The sequence below is a fragment of the Taudactylus pleione genome, unplaced genomic scaffold (assembly GCF_031769625.1).
Source record: "Taudactylus pleione unplaced genomic scaffold, aTauple2 ptg000093l, whole genome shotgun sequence".
Classification (NCBI taxonomy): Eukaryota; Metazoa; Chordata; class Amphibia; order Anura; family Myobatrachidae; genus Taudactylus; species Taudactylus pleione.
In genome coordinates, this window is record NW_028284495.1 from 33,424,374 (window position 1) to 33,449,907 (window position 25,534).

The window sequence follows — 25,534 nt, forward strand, 5'->3', positions numbered from 1 at the left end:
GAGAGAGGGTGATGGCTTGACCTGATTCCATTCTGGCAGATCTGCGGATGGAACGCGAGCACGGCCACCATGAAGCCATGCCCCCTTGCAGTGATGTGACTGCCTCTTCACCTATAGAGCCCTCTGCCTGCCTTCCCAGAGATTGGCGTCATCGGGAGGCGGGGTTTAAGTGCGGTGGCAACAAGAGGCGGGGCTTAAATCCAGGGCGGAGCTTAATCCCAGAGCTGCTGAGTACTGTATCCGAATGGACAGAGGTGCCATGGATGAGCAGGGACTACAATAAAATAAAGAAAAGAGGTGCATGCTGACTGCTCTTGCTATATAATTGTGTGTATATATATATATATATATATATATATATACACATATTTATATATATGTATATATTTAAATATATACATTGTATGCATGCACATATATATATATATATATATATATATTGTATTATATATACCTGTGTGTGTTTGTGTGTTTGTATATCTATATATATATATATATATATTGTGACACAGTTAGGTTAGGGGGTCCCTCTCCTGGGTAGAGGACTCCTTCCTTACACACACACACACACACAGCAGCAGGGAAGCAGCACACCAGTCTGGATGCAAGTACAAGCTGGTCGGCGCCAGTCTTTATTGTACAATGTCAGAAATAAAAGAAAACATAAACGTAAATCCTAGCCCTGTCGGGGCACTAACTTCACAGGTAGTTCCCTCACTACCAGAACCTGGCAGGGCCTAATGCCCTCGCCAGCAACAAAGCACAGCACAGTACTCACAGATAGGTTTTCCAAGTGTCTCTGAGCAAACTCCCTGTCTGCTCTCCCAGGTGAGACAATCAGCCCTCAACACACTAGGCTTATATTGGCCACTCTCAGGTGGGAACCCAATCAAGCCTGTTACCAGGCTAAGAGAACCAAAACCTGGAGTGGCTGTGGGTGGAGCCCTCCCTATCCTCTCACCCACAACCCCCAGGTCCCAAACCGGCTTTTCAAAAAAAAACGAAACTCAAGCCTGCTATACTGCAGACTTTCTCCTGGGGGTTTAAAACACAAAAGACAGGAATCTGGGACAAATGTACCTGCCACAGACCACTTTACCAGTGATCCTATCACATTTCCCCCCCCTTTGTTTCGACCTGTGGGGCGGAACAACTGAAGCCCCCAAACAATGAACGCGTGACAACGCATCAGCATTGGCCAGCTGGCTTCCTGGCCTGTGTTCCACTGAAAATTTAAAAGTTTGTAACGCCAAGAACCATCTTGTAATTCTCGCATTACTGTCCTTATTTTCAGACATCCACTTCAGAGGGGCATGGTCAGTGATCAATTTGAACTTTCTTCCGACCAAGTAGTACCTGAGAGCCTCTAACGCCCACTTTATGGCCAACGCCTCCTTCTCCACTGTGGCATAGTTTCTTCATGTACATTCAACTTTCTGCTAAGATAGAAAATAGGGTGTTCCTCACCCTCCTTGTTCTGGGACAGGACTGCTCCTATACCTACTTCTGATGCATCGGTTTGTACTATAAATTCCCTTTCAAAATTAGGAGTCATCAGGACTGGTTGGGAACACAACGCTACTTTCAACTCCTGAAAAGCTTTCTCTGCCTCAGGACTCCATTCTACCATGACTTCTTGTTTGCCTTTGGTCAGGTCAGTCAGTGGGACTGCCATGGTGGCAAAGTTGGGTATAAACCTCCTGTAATACCCCGTAATTCCCAAGAAGGCTCTCACCTGCTTCTTATTCAGAGGCCGTGGCCAGTTTTGTATGGCATCAACTTTATTGAGCTGAGGCTTTATCAGGCCTCTGCCAATGGTGTATCCCAGATATTTTACTTCCTCCATGCCTAGACAACACTTTTTTGGGTTGGCTGTCAAACCTGCCTTATAGATGGAGTCCAACACTGCTTGTACCCTGGGTAAGTGAGACTGCCAATCAGGACTATGAACGACCACGTCATCCAGATAAGCAGCCGCATACCGTCTATGGGGCCTTAGAATCCTGTCCATCATTCTTTGGAAGGTAGCAGGTGCCCCATGTAGCCCGAAGGGCAACATCTTGTACTGAAACAAGCCCTCTGGCGCTGAAAAAGCTCTCTTTTGTTTGGCGCTCTCGGTTAACGGTACTTGCCAATACCCTTTGGTTAGGTCAAGAGTGGTTAAATACCTTGCCATCCCTAGTCTCTCAATCAGTTCATCCACTCTTGGCATCGGGTAGGCATCGAATTTTGAAACACTGTTCAACTTCCGGAAGTCATTGCAGAAACGCACACTCCCGTCGGGCTTTGGAATCAACACAATGGGACTTGACCATTTACTATGTGATTCTTCAATAACCCCTAACTCTAGCATATTTTTTTCTTTCGACACCGATTCTCTTTGTGCTTCTGGTAACCTATAGGGCTTTAGATTAACTTTAACCCCTGGGTCAGTGATGATGTCATGTTTAGTGACCGAGGTTTTCCCAGGTACGTCAGAGAACAGCACCCTATTTCTAATCAGAAACTCCTTGACCTCTTGTTGTTGAATTGCCGACAGGGTTTTTGCCACTGTCACTTCGGGAACTAAGGTCCCTGGACTTACTGGAGGGTCTCGGACGGCCGACAGTACCGTTCTATCTTTCCAGGGCTTTAACAGATTTATATGGTATATCTGTTCCGGCTTTCTTTTCCCCGGCTGGTAAACTTTGTAATTGACCTGCCCCACTCTTTCTAAGATTTCAAAGGGCCCTTGCCATTTAGCCAAAAGTTTATTTTCCACAGGGGGAACCAATACTAACACTCTGTCCCCAGGAGCAAAGCTGCGTAACCGAGCATTGCAGTTGTATACCCTCTGCTGTGCCTGTTGAGCCTGTTCCAGGTGCTCTCTCACTATCGGCACTACCGCAGCAATTCTCTCCTGCATTTGAGAAACATACTCAATCACCGTTTTGTAAGGACTAGACTGCCCCTCCCATGTCTCTTTGGCAATGTCTAGTAACCCCCTTGGGTGTCTCCCATACAACAAGTCGAAGGGTGAAAACCCGGTGGAGGACTGGGGAACTTCTCTTATGGCCAACAATAAATACGGCAATAAGTAGTCCCAATCCCTACCATCCTTGTTGACCACTTTCCTAAGCATGTGTTTTAACGTCTTGTTAAACCTCTCGACCAGCCCATCGGTTTGGGGGTGATAAACCGAAGTTCTTAACTGTTCGATTTTGAACAGGCGGCATAACTCTTTCATGACTTTGGACATAAACGGTGTACCCAGGTCAGTTAGTATCTCCTTAGGTATACCCAGCCTGCTAAAGACATGAACTAGCTCTCTGGCAATGGTCTTGGTTGACGTATTGCGCAACGGGATCGCTTCCGGGTACCTGGTAGCGTAATCCATTATGACCAGAATATACTGGTGTCCCCTGGCAGACTTCATTAAGGGTCCAACCAAATCCATCGCTATTCTTTCAAACGGCACCTCTATGATAGGCAATGGAACTAGTGGACCCTTAAAATGTGGCCTGGGAGCATGATACTGACACTCAGGGCAGGATGCGCAAAAGTTAGATAGCTCTTTATGAAGCCCGGGCCAGAAAAACCTCTGCATTATTCGCTCAGTGGTTTTCTCTACCCCTAGATGGCCTGCCGTTATATGACCATGGGCCAGATCCAACACTGTTCTTCTGTAGGCTTTGGGAACTATTAGTTGTTCCACAACATCTTCCCCCTTCTTAGTCAACTGATATAACAAATCCTGACACATTGCCATGTGGGGATAGGACAAAGGACTATCAGGGTCTACGGGTTTACCATCAACTATTTTTACATTCTCCCTGGCTTTTACCAAAGTAGGGTCATTCAACTGCTCCACGGCAAAGACCACTCTTCTGACCTATAAATCAGGCAGACGATCACCTGGCCCAACAACACTTCCCACCTCAATGGGAGGCACATCAGTTGGTGGGCCACCATCACATTCCGCATTCTCTAGTTCGCCTACCATAGTAGAAAAAAGGAACAACTCTGACTCAGAAGAAACTCCCTCCTCCACTACATCGACAACCTTCTCAAATGGATCGGGGTTGTTCACCTCTGGAACAAAACAGCTTTCCCACAACTTCCAGAAGTGAGCAAAGTCTCTCCCCAATATTGCATCGTACACCAGACCATGCACCAAACCCACAGAAACTATAGCAGAGCCACATGGTGTCTCGATGTTCACCTCAGCCGTAACATAATATCGAGTATCCCCATGTATGCAGGTCACACCAACAGTTTTCCCTGTATGCCTCAAGGGGTTCACCAGCTCAGCTTTTATAAGTGTCACCAAGCTACCAGAGTCTAACAGTGCCTCTACTCGGTTGCCATCTACAGTGAGTACACACATGTGCTTATCAGTCTCAGCCTGCCGGTCAGCCGTACAGGCTATCTGTGCAAAGAAAGACCCCCTGCGGTAGACATGAGCAGTATCACATTGCATAGGTTCAGTTGTAAGTGCACAATTAGCGGCAATATGGCCGAAGCCACCACATCGGAAACACTGAGTCATATTAATGTCTAGTTGTTTACGGGGAAAGAACCTTCCCGGCCTGGCAGGCCTGTCTCCAGGTTCTACACCCTCCGTCTTAGGTACATTCCACTGCCCAGCACCCTTCTCCCTTGGAACAGTCTTACCAGTGTCTCTGGGAGTTCGCCGGTGCGCCATCGGGGCTCGGTGGGGCATACTCATCAGCTCCTCAGCCGCCACGTACCTCTCCACCAGCTCGACCAACTGGTCTGCGGACTTAGGGTCTGCATGGCTCACCCATTTGCGCAGAGTCGCAGGTAATGATCGCAGGTACCGGTCCATCACGACCCTTTCCACAATATGTGGTCCCGTCAGCATCTCGGGCTGTAGCCATTTTGAGGACAGATGGGCGAGGTCATGCATCTGTGAACGTGGAGGCTTGTCCATATGGAACTCCCAGCAGTGGACCCGTTGGGCACGAACAAAGGTGGTGACTCCCAAGCGAGTTAGGATCTCCTGTTTTAGTTTTTTATAGTCCTTGGCATCAGCCAGGCATAAGTCAAAATAGGCCTTTTGTGGCTCCCCAGACAAAAAAGGTGCCACCAGACTTGCCCACTGCTCCTGGGGCCAACTCTCCCTTTCGGCCGTTCTTTCAAATGCGGCGAGATAGGCTTCCACATCATCGCCCGAACTCATCTTTTGGAGGAAGTGACTGGCTCGTACGGAGTGAGTGGTGGTGGGAGGACCAGTATTAACATCTCTGCGCTGGGCGACCAGGTGCTGTACCACCTCTTTTATGGCCTGGCTGTTTTCCTCGATGGCGACCTGTTGTTGCCTCTGGGCTGTCTCCAAGGCCATCAGTTGCACCCTGGAGGATTCCTGCTGAGCCCAGGTAGCTTCCTGCTGAAGTTTGTTAGTCTCCTGCTGAGCCCTGGTAGATTCCTGCTGAAGTTTGTTTGTCTCCTGCTGAGCCCTGGTAGATTCCTGCTGAGCTGCTGTAGCTTGGAGCAAGGCCTTAACAATGTCCTCCATTTTGTCCTGGGGTGTAGGTTGGAAGCTGAACCTTGCCTCTCTGAGCATTGGCTGACGCCTCCTCTATGGGACTCCAAGGACACAGTGTTATTTCCACACTCACAAATTGGGTGTCTGTCCCTTTAATTTTTAAATGGAAAGTTTTCCTCTTGCTGCAACTTTAGTGTGTGTGGTTGCCCGCATTCTCCACCATATTGTGACACAGTTAGGTTAGGGGGTCCCTCTCCTGGGTAGAGGACTCCTTCCTTACACACACACACAGCAGCAGGGAAGCAGCACACCAGTCTGGATGCAAGTACAAGCTGGTCGGCGCCAGTCTTTATTGTACAATGTCAGAAATAAAAGAAAACATAAACGTAAATCCTAGCCCTGTCGGGGCACTAACTTCACAGGTAGTTCCCTCACTACCAGAACCTGGCAGGGCCTAATGCCCTCGCCAGCAACAAAGCACAGCACAGTACTCACAGATAGGTTTTCCAAGTGTCTCTGAGCAAACTCCCTGTCTGCTCTCCCAGGTGAGACAATCAGCCCTCAACACACTAGGCTTATATTGGCCACTCTCAGGTGGGAACCCAATCAAGCCTGTTACCAGGCTAAGAGAACCAAAACCTGGAGTGGCCGTGGGTGGAGCCCTCCCTCTCCTCTCACCCACAACCCCCAGGTACCAAACCGGCTTTTCAAAAAAAACGAAACTCAAGCCTGCTATACTGCAGACTTTCTCTTGGGGGTTTAAAACACAAAAGACAGGAATCTGGGACAAATGTACCTGCCACAGACCACTTTACCATCCTATCACAATATATATACAGTAAATATATATATATATGTGTGTGTATATACAGTCAGGTCCATAAATATTGGGACATTGCAGAATTTTCATATTTTGTACTCTATTCACCACCACAATGGCTTTGAAATGAAACAAACAAGATGCGATTTAACTGCAGACTTTCAGATTTAATTTGAGGGTAATTACATCCAAATCAGGTGAACGGTGTAGGAATTACAACGGTTTCTATATGTGCCTCCCACTTTTTAAGGGGCCAAAAGTAATGGGACAAACTAATCAATCCTAAATCTAACTTTCACTTTTTAATACTTTGTTGCAAATCCTTTGAAGGCAATTACAGCCTGAAGTCTGGGACGCATAGACATCACCAGACGCTGGGTTTCATCCCTGGTGATGCTCTGTAAGGCCTCTACTGCAAATGTCTTCAGTTCCTGCTTGTTCTTGGGGCATTTTCCCTTCAGTTTTGTCTTCATCAAGTGAAATGCATGCTCAATCGGATTCAGGTCAGAGGATTGACTTGGCCATTGCATAACATTCCACTTTTTAGCCTTAAAAAACTCTTTGGTTGCTTTTGCAGTATGCTTCAAGTCATTGTCCATCTGCACTGTGAAGCGCCATCCAATGAGTTCTGTAGCATTTGACTGAATATGAGCATATAATATTGCCAGAAACACTTCAGAATTCATTCTGCTGCTTTTGTCAGCAGTCACATCATCAATAAATACAAGGGAACCAGTTCCATTGGCAGCCATACATGCCCACGCCATGACACTACCACCACCATGCTTCACTGATGAGTTGGTATGTTTTGGATCATGAGCAGTTTCTTTCCTTCTCCATACTCTTCTCTTCCCATCACTCTGGTACAAGTTGATCTTTGTCTCATCTGTCCATAGGATGTTGTTCCAGAACTGTAATGGCTTTTTTAGATGTATATATATACTTATATTTTCATTGTGCCTTTTGTGAGAGGATTTGTGACAGTCTTTTTTTAACTTCAATGAGTACCTTACATTCTGGGGTTTTCTTGGCATCCAAAGAGGGCTGACCAGCGCTCTCTTTCCAGGGTTTTAACAGTTTACATTGTAGATTTGCACTTCTTTCCTTCTACCCTCCTGTCGAACCTTATAATTAACAGGTTCCACTGCCACTATAACTTCATAAGGGCCTCGCCACTGGGCATACAGTTTGCATTCAGTGGTGGTTGGTTTGGTGTTCTTTCAAATTCTTCAAATACACTCCCATTTGGGTGGCCGCTGATACTCTCCTGGGAGACTGTTGTTGTGGAGTATCAAGTAGTGGTAATGTCTAAGACAGGTTGAGAATTAAATGCTCTACAGTATAGTAATTTAGATCACAAAGTTGCAAAGGTATGTAATGTGCGTATCACAAATAGAAGGTTCACAAGCACATAAAACAGGTCTTTAAGAGACTGGTATGGCTTCCCCTCATAGCCTTATGTTCAGCAGTGGTTGGTCATTTAACAGGATACCTGTTGCTGTTCTTTTCTCATTGTTACTCACCTCTCTGACCACCAGATAGGAGTCAGGACTGCACATTATAGCAATGGGCAGACAGCCTGTGTACCGTACAGACGGGATGAATTAAAGGGCTTTACTTTTCCCCCTCCTCCATTCATGGCTGCAACACCCAAACCCCCCCATCACTACTCATGAATGCAACACCCCTCCCCCACTTGCTGTTGCCGCCTCTTCCCACTATCCCACTTGTGGCTGCAACACCCTACCTCCACTTCACCCACTCATGTTTGCAACACTTAACCTCCCCCTGTCCAACTCGTGGCCACAACAAATGTCTCCCTCCCCAGCTAAGTCACTAAAAAAAACAATGGTGGCAGTGGCACATGTCATTGTGTGTGACACACCATGGACCAACTCGTGACACACTAAGGTGTCACGACACACAATTTGAGAAGTGCTGCTCTGTAGGTAACCTTTTCTGTTCTTGGGTCTGAGTGAGAGACTAAGCATGCAGTAGCAGGAACTCATGTGACATCACAGGCCAGGGGGAAGGAATGATCTTTGGCAACTACCTGTCATAAAAGGGCCGTCTATCCTCTGCCTCTCACCAACCCATGCCATCCGCCTTCTTTCCATGCTAGCTGCCACAGATAAGTTTCCGCCCATCAGTGATCATCAGCAGCATGTATATGATGAGAGGATACATCACATAATTTACATGCTGCGGTTTGGTTTTAACTTGTGGACTGGCTGTACCTACCAGGACTGTTTTTCTCAGTGAGAAGAAGGATCTGTCTGGCTGTACTGGCTGGACAATACCCTCCACCTCTGTAGGCACCCACGCTACAGCCTTGCACCTAACAACAGCTATATGCACGATAAGTAACTTTTCTGCATTGGATGTTAGGGGATACCCAAATTCCTATTAGATTCCAACACAATATTTCCTCCTTCTACATCACACAGCTGTCGTAATTGAACTGGTGGGGGGTTTCTGGGCAACCGGAAACCTCCCCTAAATTCACCTCTTCATTTTGTGCCTGGAGGAATTACACATATCGAGGTGTACTACAAGTAATGAAATAAAACACTTAATACTTTAATACTTTAATAAAATGAAATAAATAAATAAGTAAAAAACAGGCATCATGCCCCCCCCCCAATGTGCTCTACCAGTCCATGCAGTACACAGCTTTAGCTGCTCTTAACAAACCATTGAATGTGCCACGTACCAGGGACAAACATCTCAGTAGTTGAGACAAAGGCTGAGGTGGTGATATGGTTGACTGCATGTTTGTGCTGGATTTATCTATGTTAGATTTAACATTATACAGTGGCAAACGCAGGATTTGTAGAGGGGGGGTTTCCAAATGCCTGATTTTAGAGTGAGTTTGGCCAGTCCATGAAAACAGCTATAATATGCGTCATACAAAGTGCAGTGTATGTCATAATTCCGACATATACAGGGCCAGAAAACATAGTTAACCCATTAGATATGGCAGTAGGGCAATCCAGTGTGAGCTGATTGTTTTTATTTCAAATGTAGGCATAACTCCAGAGCATTGGAGCAAATCTGGGAGTTTGGGGGAGCAGCAGAAGATTCTAGTCCCGATTTTCAAAGTGATTTATCTCACTGGTACTCGCCAAAACTCGGGTGATTTAATCCCCTTTTTTACTCCAAATTTACCAACAGGCGATTTGAGGCTAAACAAGTTTGCCGATGGTGAAGCAGTACAAGATATCTCTCCCGAGTAACTCGTTTTGCAGGAGATTAGTCACCCAAGATTGCAGTGTTTTCTCTCTGCAAATCTTTCCCGAGCTAGCAGCCAGCACATATCAGTGAGATATGTGCTTGCTGCTTGTGTGTTAAGACTTGTAAAAAATAGATAAATGTTTTAAAAAAAACATTCTGTGAGCCCCCCAAAAAACACTAACCAGCCCCGGACATGCCAGCTAGTCCTGATTCTTAACATTACAAGTGTAGGGTTCCACTGTAATTTAAGAACCAGCACCAGGCACCAGGGGCAGAGCTGGTTTTAAATATACGGAGAAAAAAATTGACGTGAGGTACCCCATATATTTAAAACCAGCCCTGGACCCTTTCTAATGGGGGACTGATGCCACAGCCAGGGGTGCCCTTTCACCATGCCCCCCAGCCACAGCATCAGCCCTGATCGTTAGTCAGCCCAGGCCAGGGATCCCTGGGGAGTTGGGGATCCCCCCAATAGAGGGGTCACCCTCTCCAGGGCATCACTGGCCTAGGCTGATAGCCCGGGGCTATCCCCGCCGTCCCTGGATGGTGGTTGGCGAGTTGCTAGTGTTAGGTGTAGTGTAAAAATGAGAATTTTCATCATTGTCTTTACAGTGGAACTACAGGTCCCAGCAAGCTTCCTCCACATGCTAGTACTTGGAGAAACAATGAGTACCAGCATGCGGGGCATTAAGGGCCCACTGGTACCTGTAGTTCACCTGTAAAGAAATGGTTAATAAAATACACAACACACCGTGAGAATAAAGCTTTATTGCATCCATATACACACTTTCACATACTCACCTGTTTCCAGATGTACTCGTCCCCTTGTCAATGTAAACAGGAACATCTGGAAACAGGTGAGTATGTGTAAGTGTGTTTATGGATGCAATAAAGCTTTATTTTCACGGTGTGTTGTATGTTTTAATAACCATTTCTTTACAGGTGGACTACAGGTACCAGTGGGCCATTAATGCCCCGCATGCTGGTACTTGTAGTTCTCCAAGTACCAGCATGCGGGGGAGGCTTGCTGGGACCTGTAGTTCCACTGTAAAGACAATGATGATAATTCAAATTTTTACACTACACCTAACACTATCAACCCGCCAACCACCGCCCAGGGGTGGCGGGGATAGCTCCAGGCTATCAGCCCAGGCCAGGGGTGCCCTAGAGAGGGGTACATATATGTACACATTTGTTTCCTTGTGCATTGGATAGTGTATGATATACAGTATTAATAATAATCTCTATAGATGGTCTATAGAAGTGCACCCCTAACATTGCACATTTTACAGATCTCCTAGTTGGTGCAAAGGTATAATCATTACTGGTTGTGTTAATTATTTCATAGTAAAATGTAATAATATACTGTTATAGTGGTCATGGTGTTTTCCAGGCAACCGGATCCCCCCTTGCATTTACCTATGTTATATATATAAGTATATGCATCTTAAGATATGTGCATTTCAAAATATATGTATGGTGTGCATAGATGCATTTGTGCATGCATGCAAATTTGCATCTTTACCTTTAACTTAACATCAGTCCCTTAATTTGCTTTTGTATGTAGGCTACGTGTTTCAAATGAAAAACCATGGGGAAATGATGTGAAAATACATTTTACTTTGTTAAGAATCTTCACCAAGGGAATCCATCAGTAGTTTTTGTGAAGTCATAAATCAATGCACAGCCTGCAATCCATAATGACTCCAAATTGTATCTTCCTTTGACATGAAATATGCTTTAAATCTAAATACATCATTAATCTTTCTAAAGCCTCCATGAAAATGCACCAGGTGCAGTGCACGTAATCAGTATTATATTGTTTTGTTATTAACTACTGGCTAATCAAAAGCTGCTAATTCACAATATATAACCTTATGTACCCAGGTCTACCTGAACATTGCAGTGAGCACATATTGTGGCCAATGTACAGTAGTGTTGGGTGGAAGTTTTTTTTTTTAGCACAAATTGCACTTTTTTGTATTATGCAAGCACACAAAAACATAGTATGCAGCCATTCATATGTAGATTTGGCCAAATATAATAGGGGTTCCAGACTATAGATAGACAGTTAAAAGGTTGGCAATGTCTAGATAGACACAAGATAGACAATAGGGAAAAAGGTCGAAACACACTAAAGGTGGACATGGAAGAAGGTCGACAGGTACAAATGGTCTACATGGTCAAAAGGTTGACACTAAATTGTTGAAATTTTTTTTTTTCTTAGGGATAGGTTTAGGGTTCGGCACTTACCGGAGGGTTAGGGTTAGGCACTTATCCCAATGGTTAGAGTTAGGCAATTACCCTGACGATTACAGTTAGGCACCAGGAGGGAGGGTTAGGGTTAGGCACTTACTGGAAAGTTAGGCACTAGAAGGGACAGTTAGGGTCAGACACCTACCCCAATGGTTAGGGTTAGAAAAAAAAGTGTAGACCATTTTTGTGTCGACATTTGACCCTGTCGACCATTTGTACATGTCGACCTTCTGCGATGTTGACCTTTTTTCCCTGTCGACATTTTGTCCCTGTCAACCTATTGTCTGTCTAATATCTGGGACTAAATGTAATTGGGTGAGAGTTTAGAAAATGTGAGAGTTTAGCAGTAAACTCTCACACTATTATATTGGTCGAGTTGTATTTTCAAAATGGGAAAATATCTGGATGAGAGTCTGAATAGTGATTGTTTTCTGAGTCTGAAAAATATGCGAGTTTGCATGTTCTCGAACTACATTGGAAGAGTTTAAAAAGTGTGAGAGTTTACTCTTACATTTTATAAACTCTCATCCTATTATATTTGGCCCCTGGTGTCTTTGTAGACATTGTCAACCTTTTAACTATCTGTCTTTTATATTACACCGCATGCAAACTATCATGTTTTTCAGACTCAAATACTCTCACGATTTAAACTCCCATCCAGATGTTTTTTTTCCATATTCAAAATATAACTCGACCAATGTAATAGTGTGAGAGTTTACTGCTAAACTCTCACATTTTCTTAACTCTCAGCCTATTACATTTAAACCTCTGTGTGTCTGTATTTAATTTACATTTTTTACATGTTAAACGTGCCATAATACAGCTTTATGTGTATGATACTTCATTAAAGTACTATATTGTGTACAAATTGGTTCTGTAACCTGAATATTTACAACTAACACTGTCAAGCCTCATCTACAGGTACATAGACTGATGTTTTCTCTTGGCATAAAGCTGGTGCATACAATACTCTCCTCTTCCTCTTGAAGCATGCGCAAAATGCATATTTTTGGGGGTGCATTTTATGCCTGTGTTTTTGGGTCAAAATGCACACAACTCTTCATGAGCCTCTTTAATTCCAAGTCTATCTAGACAGAAGGGTTGATTCAATTAGGAGCGAGATGATTTTCTTTTAAAAGCTCAATAATGGGTTAAATCAGGGGTATTTAACATGCGGCCCTCCAGCTGTGGAAATTCAAATCCCAGCACGTCCTGGCACAGTTTTGCTATTTATCGCATGCTGGCTTGTATAGTACCACAACAGCTGGAGGGCCTCATGTTGAATACTCATGGGTTATATGATGTGGGACAGATATGTTGAGGTGTTGTATTGATGGGAAAGAGGGTTTTGAACTTGTTAGAAGCAAACAAAAAAGTATATTTTCCAAATTTTTACAAAGTTGTATAAAAATGTTGAAAAGTCACTTTACAGACATTTTTCTGTACCGGAAAATACTGAATGGCTTTGTGACCATCGCCATGGTTTATGGCGATTCATCAAAGCCACGTGTCATGTCTTTTTGTATTTTGTGTGCCCAGTGTAAAGTGTGCTTGTGGTCTATGAGCAACAACCTGACCGTGAGAGTGGTGTATTATTATTATAATTCCCCTTAAGAATATATTTCAGGAATGTCTGCTTGCTATGAATTGGGACAGTATGTCAAAGCTGTGTTGCATCAACAACTGAGAACCAAATGGCCAAGTGCTACCTAGCCTTTGAAAACAAAGGTTCATGAAAGGAGTGTTTTGCTCTTCACCCTAGGAGGCCCTTGTTCCAGGCCTGTGCACAGACAGTCCGGCTCAGTTTGTAGTTTATCAGTTTTCCTGCCATAAAAAGACCTTACCAAGTCATAGAGATATGACACTTAATTCCTGGTTGACATCTACACAGATCTGTGTAGAACAGAGCCCTAAAAGGGTGGGGGCTGCTGGGGGGTAGAGGGTGGCTGTGGAACCATAAGAGCCAACCACCTGTTTCACTGCATTCACTCTTGATGGGAGTAGTTGAGAGCTAGTAGTGCTTACCATCTCGGTCTATGGTGGTCTTCCTCCACACAGATCCTCTAAGATCTCAGCGTAAGATAACTTAGGATTCTGACTCTTTATCATTATCTTTTACTTGAAATCATTCTGTGCATTTATATTTGTACGTCTTGTATATTCACCTGTTTTTTCCTTGTAATTTAACCCTAGAGATATTTTCTCAATAAATCCTAAAATTTATCAACATTATCTCTGTGCTATAATGAATTCACGTGTCTGGAGAGGCCCATGCTACATTTGTGTAATAATTGTGAATTTAAGTGTCTGGCGAATGCAACAACACTATTCTAATACTCTTCGTGGTGGCAGCTTTAGTGAAACCCACATCACAACCGCCCATCTGCATTAGGTTGGCGTATCTGAGTGCAAGCTGGGATGCGGTGTTGTGACAAACTGGTGGCAGTGGTGGGATTTGATATTTTTGTTTTTATCATAAGAGTTTAGGTGAATTAGCTATGTGTGCTTCTTAGAAAGATAGCACCCTAATTCACCAGAGAGTACGCTCAGGGCTAAAATTTTAAAAAGACATACTGTGCACAGGTGATCTCTGTTCCACGTCCCTCTTTCTTGTGTTTCTTTTTATATCTTATTTATTTGGCAAAAGTTTGAGGTCCAGAATCACCAGGGATTGCCTGCAGCTGAAAACGGATGACTTAGTGGTCATGTATATGGAAAGAAAGATTGCCTGGACTGGCCAGAATAAAGATTGACTGGCCCAAGCACTCAGGGAGGCTTAGCAGAATCTTGCTGCTGAAGGTAGCCAGACAATGTACAACCCTACTGCAGAGGCTCAGTCTGTACTGGACCTTACAACTGATGCCCAGCAAGGGTCGGACACCTCTGCTGGGTCATGTGAGTCTGCACTAGAGAGTTACCTTCAAACTGCTGTCCTGCATATGAAGCTGACCAGGAAGCTCAAGCTGCCGAGCGGAGGGCAGACGAAGAGGCGGCCGAGTGTAGGCAGACCTAGAGGTACGACAAGGTAACCATTGCCATGCGTGACTCTGCGGCTGATGTGACTTTGATACATCCCAATTTAGTGTGCCCTGAAAACATATTTTTCCTGGGAGAACAATGTCTGTGCAGGGGGTGGGCGGAGAAAACTCTGCAGTACCCCTAGCCAGGGTTTATTTAGACAGGGGGGGGCAGGTTGTGGAATATGTGATGTTGGAGTACTTGCGGACCTGCCCATCATGGTCTTATTAGGTACAGATCTGAGTAAAATGTCTGCCATATACATAACTGACCAAAATGTGGTTCCTGATGTGAAATTCAATGTAAGTAATTTTTCTCCACAGCTAACACTGATGCCTATATGTACTGAGGAGTCAATATGTACTGAGGATGATGTTGTTGATAACTCAGGGAATAACTCCTTTCAGCTTCACAGGACAGAGACTGAAATGTGTAATCAATGCATGTTCTAGCATAAAATAAAGTAATGTACAGTTAGCTACTGATCTTACAACTGTTGCAGCAGTGACTACATGCAGTGCTGCACTAAGGGAAGAGTGTGTTTTAACCCCTGAAGGCATGGAGGCAGCAGCACTGAAAGAGTGTCTTTTAACCCCTGCAGTGTGGAGGCAGCAGTACTGAAAGAGTGTCTTTTAACCCCTGCAGGTGTGGAGGACAGTTCACAAGAAGGCAATCCCCCCTCCACTTCTCTCCTGTAAGAGCTGAGGAGGGGGCAGCATCCCAGTCTGCTGCCCTCCACTGAACAACAGAGTGTGTTTAAAGTAGGGGTGAGCGGGTTCTGATTTCTGAAATCCAAACCCCCCCGAGCCCCCCCGATCCGAGTCCGATCCGAGTCAGGCTCGACTTTTCCCGCCTGACTCGGATCTGAAATCGAGGCAAAACGTCATCATCCCGCCTTCCGAGTCTCGCGGGTTTTGGATCCTATATAAGGTACCCGCGTCGGCGCCATTTTCTCACTCGGCTGTGGACAGTGAAGAGGGAGGGTGGGAGTTAGGGCTGTGTAGTGTAGTGTAGTGCTGCTGTTGTCCACTACTTCAAAGTCCATAGGGGCTGGCTGGACTGTGTTGTGCAGTCAGTTCTCCATAGGGGCTGTGTCCACTCCAAAGTCCTGTGCAGTGTCCCAGTCCTAAAGGGGTGCTGTAGTGTTGTCCAGGGGGTGCTCTGTCCATCAGGGGTGCTCCCCCCAAGTGCTAAAAAAATAATATATTTTCTGTGTTTGTGAATTGTGTGCGCAGTAGCCGCACGTGCATCAACAAAGTAGTGCCAAGCGTGCGCCTGTGTCATAAGTAAAGGGCCGGCTGGCTTGACCGTTAAAGGGTGCTGTAACCCCCGAAAGTACACTCCAGTCCAAACCAAAAAAAAATTATTTTCTGTGTTTGTGAATTGTGTGCGCAGTAGCCGCACGTGCATCAACAAAGTAGTGCCAAGCGTGCGCCTGTGTCATAAGTAAAGGGCCGGCTGGCTTGACCGTTAAGGGTGCTGTAACCCCCGAAAGTACACTCCAGTCCAAACCAAAAAAAAAATTATTTTCTGTGTTTGTGAATTGTGTGCGCAGTGGCCGCACGTGCATCAACAAAGTAGTGCCAAGCGTGCACCTGTGTCATAAGTAAAGGGCCGGCTGGCTTGACCGTTAAGGGTGCTGTAACCCCCGAAAGTACACTCCAGTCCAAACCAAAAAAAAAATTATTTTCTGTGTTTGTGAATTGTGTGCGCAGTAGCCGCACGTGCATCAACAAAGTAGTGCCAAGCGTGCGCCTGTGTCATAAGTAAAGGGCCGGCTGGCTTGACCCTTAAAGGGTGCTGTAACCCCCGAAAGTACACTCCAGTCCAAACCAAAAAAAAATTATTTTCTGTGTTTGTGAATTGTGTGCGCAGTAGCCGCACGTGCATCAACAAAGTAGTGCCAAGCGTGCGCCTGTGTCATAAGTAAAGGGCCGGCTGGCTTGACCCTTAAAGGGTGCTGTAACCCCCGAAAGTACACTCCAGTCCAAACCAAAAAAAAATTATTTTCTGTGTTTGTGAATTGTGTGCGCAGTAGCCGCACGTGCATCAACAAAGTAGTGCCAAGCGTGCGCCTGTGTCATAAGTAAAGGGCCGGCTGGCTTGACCGTTAAGGGTGCTGTAACCCCCGAAAGTACACTCCAGTCCAAACCAAAAAAATAATTATTTTCTGTGTTTGTGAATTGTGTGCGCAGTAGCCGCACGTGCATCAACAAAGTAGTGCCAAGCGTGCGCCTGTGTCATAAGTAAAGGGCCGGCTGGCTTGACCGTTAAGGGTGCTGTAACCCCCGAAAGTACACTCCAGTCCAAACCAAAAAAAAAATTATTTTCTGTGTTTGTGAATTGTGTGCGCAGTAGCCGCACGTGCATCAACAAAGTAGTGCCAAGCGTGCGCCTGTGTCATAAGTAAAGGGCCGGCTGGCTTGACCCTTAAAGGGTGCTGTAACCCCCGAAAGTACACTCCAGTCCAAACCAAAAAAAAATTATTTTCTGTGTTTGTGAATTGTGTGCGCAGTAGCCGCACGTGCATCAACAAAGTAGTGCCAAGCGTGCGCCTGTGTCATAAGTAAAGGGCCGGCTGGCTTGACCGTTAAGGGTGCTGTAACCCCCGAAAGTACACTCCAGTCCAAACCAAAAAAAAAATTATTTTCTGTGTTTGTGAATTGTGTGCGCAGTAGCCGCACGTGCATCAACAAAGTAGTGCCAAGCGTGCACCTGTGTCATAAGTAAAGGGCCGGCTGGCTTGACCGTTAAGGGTGCTGTAACCCCCGAAAGTACACTCCAGTCCAAACCAAAAAAAAAATTATTTTCTGTGTTTGTGAATTGTGTGCGCAGTAGCCGCACGTGCATCAACAAAGTAGTGCCAAGCGTGCGCCTGTGTCATAAGTAAAGGGCCGGCTGGCTTGACCGTTAAAGGGTGCTGTAACCCCCGAAAGTACACTCCAGTCCAAACCAAAAAAAAATTATTTTCTGTGTTTGTGAATTGTGTGCGCAGTAGCCGCACGTGCATCAACAAAGTAGTGCCAAGCGTGCGCCTGTGTCATAAGTAAAGGGCCGGCTGGCTTGACCATTAAGGGTGCTGTAACCCCCGAAAGTACACTCCAGTCCAAACCAAAAAAAAAATTATTTTCTGTGTTTGTGAATTGTGTGCGCAGTAGCCGCACGTGCATCAACAAAGTAGTGCCAAGCGTGCGCCTGTGTCATAAGTAAAGGGCCGGCTGGCTTGACCGTTAAGGGTGCTGTAACCCCCGAAAGTACACTCCAGTCCAAACCAAAAAAAAAATTATTTTCTGTGTTTGTGAATTGTGTGCGCAGTAGCCGCACGTGCATCAACAAAGTAGTGCCAAGCGTGCGCCTGTGTCATAAGTAAAGGGCCGGCTGGCTTGACCCTTAAAGGGTGCTGTAACCCCCGAAAGTACACTCCAGTCCAAACCAAAAAAAAATTATTTTCTGTGTTTGTGAATTGTGTGCGCAGTAGCCGCACGTGCATCAACAAAGTAGTGCCAAGCGTGCGCCTGTGTCATAAGTAAAGGGCCGGCTGGCTTGACCGTTAAGGGTGCTGTAACCCCCGAAAGTACACTCCAGTCCAAACCAAAAAAAAAATTATTTTCTGTGTTTGTGAATTGTGTGCGCAGTAGCCGCACGTGCATCAACAAAGTAGTGCCAAGCGTGCACCTGTGTCATAAGTAAAGGGCCGGCTGGCTTGACCGTTAAGGGTGCTGTAACCCCCGAAAGTACACTCCAGTCCAAACCAAAAAAAAAATTATTTTCTGTGTTTGTGAATTGTGTGCGCAGTAGCCGCACGTGCATCAACAAAGTAGTGCCAAGCGTGCGCCTGTGTCATAAGTAAAGGGCCGGCTGGCTTGACCGTTAAAGGGTGCTGTAACCCCCGAAAGTACACTCCAGTCCAAACCAAAAAAAAATTATTTTCTGTGTTTGTGAATTGTGTGCGCAGTAGCCGCACGTGCATCAACAAAGTAGTGCCAAGCGTGCGCCTGTGTCATAAGTAAAGGGCCGGCTGGCTTGACCATTAAGGGTGCTGTAACCCCCGAAAGTACACTCCAGTCCAAACCAAAAAAAAAATTATTTTCTGTGTTTGTGAATTGTGTGCGCAGTAGCCGCACGTGCATCAACAAAGTAGTGCCAAGCGTGCGCCTGTGTCATAAGTAAAGGGCCGGCTGGCTTGACCGTTAAGGGTGCTGTAACCCCCGAAAGTACACTCCAGTCCAAACCAAAAAAAAAATTATTTTCTGTGTTTGTGAATTGTGTGCGCAGTAGCCGCACGTGCATCAACAAAGTAGTGCCAAGCGTGCGCCTGTGTCATAAGTAAAGGGCCGGCTGGCTTGACCGTTAAGGGTGCTGTAACCCCCGAAAGTACACTCCAGTCCAAACCAAAAAAAAAATTATTTTCTGTGTTTGTGAATTGTGTGCGCAGTAGCCGCACGTGCATCAACAAAGTAGTGCCAAGCGTGCGCCTGTGTCATAAGTAAAGGGCCGGCTGGCTTGACCGTTAAGGGTGCTGTAACCCCCGAAAGTACACTCCAGTCCAAACCAAAAAAAAAATTATTTTCTGTGTTTGTGAATTGTGTGCGCAGTAGCCGCACGTGCATCAACAGAGTAGTGCCAAGCGTGCGCCTGTGTCATAAGTAAAGGGCCGGCTGGCTTGACCGTTAAAGGGTGCTGTAACCCCCAAAGTACACTCCAGTCCAAACCAAAAAAAAAATTATTTTCTGTGTTTGTGAATTGTGTGCGCAGTAGCCGCACGTGCATCAACAAAGTAGTGCCAAGCGTGCGCCTGTGTCATAAGTAAAGGGCCGGCTGGCTTGACCGTTAAAGGGTGCTGTAACCCCCGAAAGTACACTCCAGTCCAAACCAAAAAAAAATTATTTTCTGTGTTTGTGAATTGTGTGCGCAGTAGCCGCACGTGCATCAACAAAGTAGTGCCAAGCGTGCGCCTGTGTCATAAGTAAAGGGCCGGCTGGCTTGACCATTAAGGGTGCTGTAACCCCCGAAAGTACACTCCAGTCCAAACCAAAAAAAAAATTATTTTCTGTGTTTGTGAATTGTGTGCGCAGTAGCCGCACGTGCATCAACAAAGTAGTGCCAAGCGTGCGCCTGTGTCATAAGTAAAGGGCCGGCTGGCTTGACCGTTAAGGGTGCTGTAACCCCCGAAAGTACACTCCAGTCCAAACCAAAAAAAAAATTATTTTCTGTGTTTGTGAATTGTGTGCGCAGTAGCCGCACGTGCATCAACAAAGTAGTGCCAAGCGTGCGCCTGTGTCATAAGTAAAGGGCCGGCTGGCTTGACCGTTAAGGGTGCTGTAACCCCCGAAAGTACACTCCAGTCCAAACCAAAAAAAAAATTATTTTCTGTGTTTGTGAATTGTGTGCGCAGTAGCCGCACGTGCATCAACAAAGTAGTGCCAAGCGTGCGCCTGTGTCATAAGTAAAGGGCCGGCTGGCTTGACCGTTAAGGGTGCTGTAACCCCCGAAAGTACACTCCAGTCCAAACCAAAAAAAAAATTATTTTCTGTGTTTGTGAATTGTGTGCGCAGTAGCCGCACGTGCATCAACAGAGTAGTGCCAAGCGTGCGCCTGTGTCATAAGTAAAGGGCCGGCTGGCTTGACCGTTAAAGGGTGCTGTAACCCCCAAAGTACACTCCAGTCCAAACCAAAAAAAAAATTATTTTCTGTGTTTGTGAATTGTGTGCGCAGTAGCCGCACGTGCATCAACAAAGTAGTGCCAAGCGTGCGCCTGTGTCATAAGTAAAGGGCCGGCTGGCTTGACCGTTAAAGGGTGCTGTAACCCCCGAAAGTACACTCCAGTCCAAACCAAAAAAAAATTATTTTCTGTGTTTGTGAATTGTGTGCGCAGTAGCCGAACGTGCATCAACAAAGTAGTGCCAAGAGTGCACCTGTGTCATAAGGGCCGGCTGGCTTGACCGTTAAAGGGTGCTGTAACCCCCAAAGTACACTCCAGTCCAAACCAAAAAAAAAATTATTTTCTGTGTTTAGCCGCACGTATATATCAAATCGATATAACATAAATGGAGGACCAAACTTTCTCCGATAAAAATAAAATAGAGAAAGATCAAGAACCACTTCCTCCTAGTGCTGAAGCTGCTGCCACTAGTCATGACATAGACGATAACATGCCATCAACGTCGTCTGCCAAGGCCGATGCCCAATGTCATAGTAGAGGGTACATACAATCCCAAATGGCAAAGTTCAGGAAAATGACCTTGAAAAAGACATTTAAATCAGCTGAAGAGAAACGTAAACTTGCCAATATGCCATTTACGACACGGAGTGGCAAGGAACGGCTAAGGTCGATCCCTAGTATGTTCATGACTAGTGGTTCAGCTTCACATGACGATGGAAGCCCTCCTCCCACTAAAAAAATCAAAAGAGTTAAGCTGGCAAAAGCACAGCGAAGAACTGTGCTTTCTAAGAAGATATCACAAATCCCCAAGGAGAGTCCAAGTGTGGTGGTGGTTGCGATGCCTGACCTTCCCAGCACTGGACGGGAAGAGGTGGCTCTTTCCACCATTTGCACGCCCCCTGCAAGTGCTGAAAGGAGCACCCACAGTCCACTTGCTGATATGCAAATTGAAGATGTCACTGTTGAAGTACAACAGGATGAGGATACTGGTGTAGCTGGCGCTGAGGAGGAAGTTGGCGAGGAGGATTCTGATGGTGATGTGGTTTGTTTAAATCAGGCTTCGGGGGAGACAGTTGTTGTCCGTGGGATGAAAAAGCCCATCACGGTCATGCCTGGGCAGAAGACCAAACATTCCACCTCTTTGGTCTGGCAATATTTCTATCCAAATCCGGACAACAACTGTCTTGCCATATGTACCATATGTAAAGGTGAAATAAGTAGGGGTAGGGACGTCAACCACCTAGGAACATCCTCCCTTATACGGCACCTGCAGCGCGTTCATAAAAAGTTACTGTCAAGTTCAGAAACTTTGGCTAAGACCGTAAGCAGTCCAGGGACACCTAAATCCCGTTGTCCTGTTGTATCCAAGCGCCTGCAAACCACACCGTCAACTCCCTCCTCGTCAATTTCCTCCTTAGTCAGGATCGGAAGTAGTCCTGCAGGCCATGTCACTGGCATGACTGACTCTCCTATCTGGGATTCCTCTGGAGGATCCTGCATTGCTACGCCTACTGCTGCCGCAGCTGCTGTTGCTGCTGCTGGGAGTCGTTCATCATCCCAGAGAGGAAGTAGGAACACCACTACTTTTACTAAACAATTGACCCTCCAACAGTCCTTAGCGAGGAGGATGAAGTACGACAGCAGTCATCCTGAAGCAAAACGTATAACTGAGGCCTTGACTGCTATGTTGGTGTTAGACGTGCGTCCGGTATCCGCCATTAGTGCAGTGGGATTTAGACAATTGATGGAGGTAGTGTGTCCCCGGTTCCAAATCCCGTCTAGATTCCACTTCACTAGGCAGGCGATACCGAGACTGTACAGAAACGTCAGAAAAAGTGTCCTCAGTGTCCTGAAAAATGCCGTTGTACACAATGTCCACTTAACCACGGACATGTGGACAAGTGGAACAGGGCAGACTAAGGACTATATGACTGTGACAGCCCACTGGGTAGATGTATCACCTTACGCAGCAACAGCAGCAGCGTCACCAGTAGCAGCATCTCAGAAACGCCAGCTCGTTACAAGGCAGGCTACGCTGTGTATCACCGGTTTCAGTAAGAGGCACACCGCCGACAACCTCTTAGAGAAACTGAGGGAAATCATCGCCCAGTGGCTTACCCCACTTAGACTCTCCTGGGGATTTGTGATATCTGACAACGCCACCAATATTGTGCGGGCATTACATCTGGGCAAATTCCAGCACGTCCCATGTTTTGCTCACACAATAAACTTGGTGGTGCAGAATTTTCTGAAAAGCGACAGGGGCGTGCAGGAGACGCTTTGGGTGGCCCGAAAAATTTCTGGCCACTTTCGCCATTCAGCGACTGCGTGCCAAAGACTGGAGCGCCAGCAAACACTCTTGAACCTGCCCCGCCATCACCTGAAGCAAGAGGTTGTGACGCGGTGGAACTCAACCCTCTATATGCTTCAGAGGATGGAGGAGCAGCAAAAGGCCATACAAGCCTATACATCCACCTATGACATAGGCAAAGGAGGGGGTATGCACCTGACTCAAGCACAGTGGAGAATGATTTCCGTGTTGTGCAAGGTTCTCCAGCCCTTCGAACTTGCCACACGTGAAGTCAGTTCAGACACAGCCAGCTTGAGTCAGGTCATTCCCCTCATCAGGCTTTTGCAGAAGCAGCTGGAGAAAGTGAAGGAGGAGCTAAGACGGAGCGATTCCGCTCGGCATGTGGGACTTGTGGATGAAGCCCTTCATTCGCTTTGCCAGGATTCCAGGGTGGTCAATCTGTTGAAATCAGACCACTACATTTTGGCCACCGTGCTTGATCCTAGGTTTAAAGCCTATGTGGTGTCTCTCTTTCCGGCCGACACAAGCCTGCAGAGGTGCAAAGACCTGCTGGTGAACACACTGTCAGCTGAAGCGGAACGTGACACGTCAACGGCTCCTTCTTCATTTTCTCCAGCAACTGGGGCTGCCAGGAAAAAACTTAGGTATCCTAAGCATCCCGCTGGCGGTGATGCAGGGCAGGCAGGACCAAGTTTGGACATCTGGTCCGGACTGAAGGACCTGGCAACAATTTCTGACATGTCTACTGTCACTGCATATGATACTGTCACCATTGACAGAATGGTGGAGGATTACATCGGTGACAGCATCCAAGTAGGCATGTCAGACAGTCCATACCTGTACTGGCAGGAAAAAGAGGCAATTTGGAGGCCCCTGTACAAGCTGGCTCTATTTTACCTGAGTTGCCCCCCCTCCAGTGTGTACTCCGAAAGAGTGTTTAGTGCAGCCGGGAACCTTGTCAGCAAAAGGCGTAGGAGGTTGCTTCCACAGAATGTGGAGAAGATGATGTTAATCAAAATGAATTATCAGCTCTTCCAGGGAGACCAGCCTCCAGAAGGTACAGAGGGACCTGTGGTGGTGGATTCAAGTGGGGACGAGTTAATACTTTGTGAGGATGAGGATGTACACACTGAAGAGGGTGAGGAATCGGTGGATGAGGAGGATGAGGATGACATCTTGCCTCCGTAGAGCCAGTTTGTGCAGGGACACATTAATTGCCAGCTTGTTTTGTGGGGGCCCAAACGAACCAATCATTTCAGCCACAGTTGTGTGGCAGACCCTGGCACTGAAATGATTGATTTGTTAAAGTGTGCATGTCCTGTTTATACAACATAAGGGTGGGTGGGAGGGCCCAAGGACAATTCCATCTTGCACTTCTTTATTTTCTTTGCATTATGTACAGTTTGGGGCCTAGTTTTTCTAACTGCCATCCTGTCTGCCACTGCAGTGTCACTCCTAGATGGGTCACGTGTTTGTGCCGCCCACTCGTGTCGCTTAGCATAGTCATCCAGCTACCTCGGTGCAACCTTTTGGACATGAAAACACTATTGTGAGGTGTGAGGTGTTCAGAATAGACTGGAAATGAGTGGAAATTAAGGTTATTGAGGTTAATAATAGCATAGGAGCAGAGAAACCAACAAATTCTGTGATTTTAGCTGTTTTTATGCTTTTTAAAAAAAAAATACAGATCCAAAACACAAAACCCAGAACCCAAAACACGGAAGGGTGGTTTTGGCAAAACCAATCCAGATCCAAAACACGAAGAAAGATCCAGATCCAAAACCAAAACACAAAACACGAAAAGTGGCCGGTGCACACCCGTACTTCAAAGTCCATAGGGGCTGGCTGGACTGTGTTGTGCAGTCAGTTCTCCATAGGGGCTGTGTCCACTCCAAAGTCCTGTGCAGTGTCCCAGTTCTAAAGGGGTGCTGTAGTGTTGTCCAGGGGGTGCTCTGTCCATCAGGGGTGCTCCCCCCAAGTGCTAAAAAAATAATATATTTTCTGTGTTTGTGAATTGTGTGCGCAGTAGCTGCACGTGCATCAACAAAGTAGTGCCAAGCGTGCGCCTGTGTCATAAGTAAAGGGCCGGCTGGCTTGACCGTTAAAGGGTGCTGTAACCCCCAAAGTACACTCCAGTCCAAACCAAAAAAAAAATAATTTTCTGTGTTTGTGAATTGTGTGCGCAGTAGCCGCACGTGCATCAACAAAGTAGTGCCAAGCGTGCGCCTGTGTCATAAGTAAAGGGCCGGCTGGCTTGACCGTTAAAGGGTGCTGTAACCCCCAAAGTACACTCCAGTCCAAACCAAAAAAAAAATTATTTTCTGTGTTTGGGTATTGTGTGCGCATTAGCCGCACGTGCATCAACAAAGTAGTGCCAAGCGTGCGCCTGTGTCATAAGTAAAGGGCCGGCTGGCTTGACCGTTAAAGGGTGCTGTAACCCCCAAAGTACACTCCAGTCCAAACCAAAAAAAAAAATATTTTCTGTGTTTGTGAATTGTGTGCACAGTAGCCGCACGTGCATCAACAAAGTAGTGCCAAGCGTGCGTCTGTGTCATAAGTAAAGGGCCAGCTGGCTTGACCGTTAAAGGGTGCTGTAACCCCCAAAGTACACTCCAGTCCAAACCAAAAAAAAAATAATTTTCTGTGTTTGTGAATTGTGTGCGCAGTAGCCGCACGTGCATCAACAAAGTAATGCCAAGCGTGCGCCTGTGTCATAAGTAAAGGGCCGGCTGGCTTGACCATTAA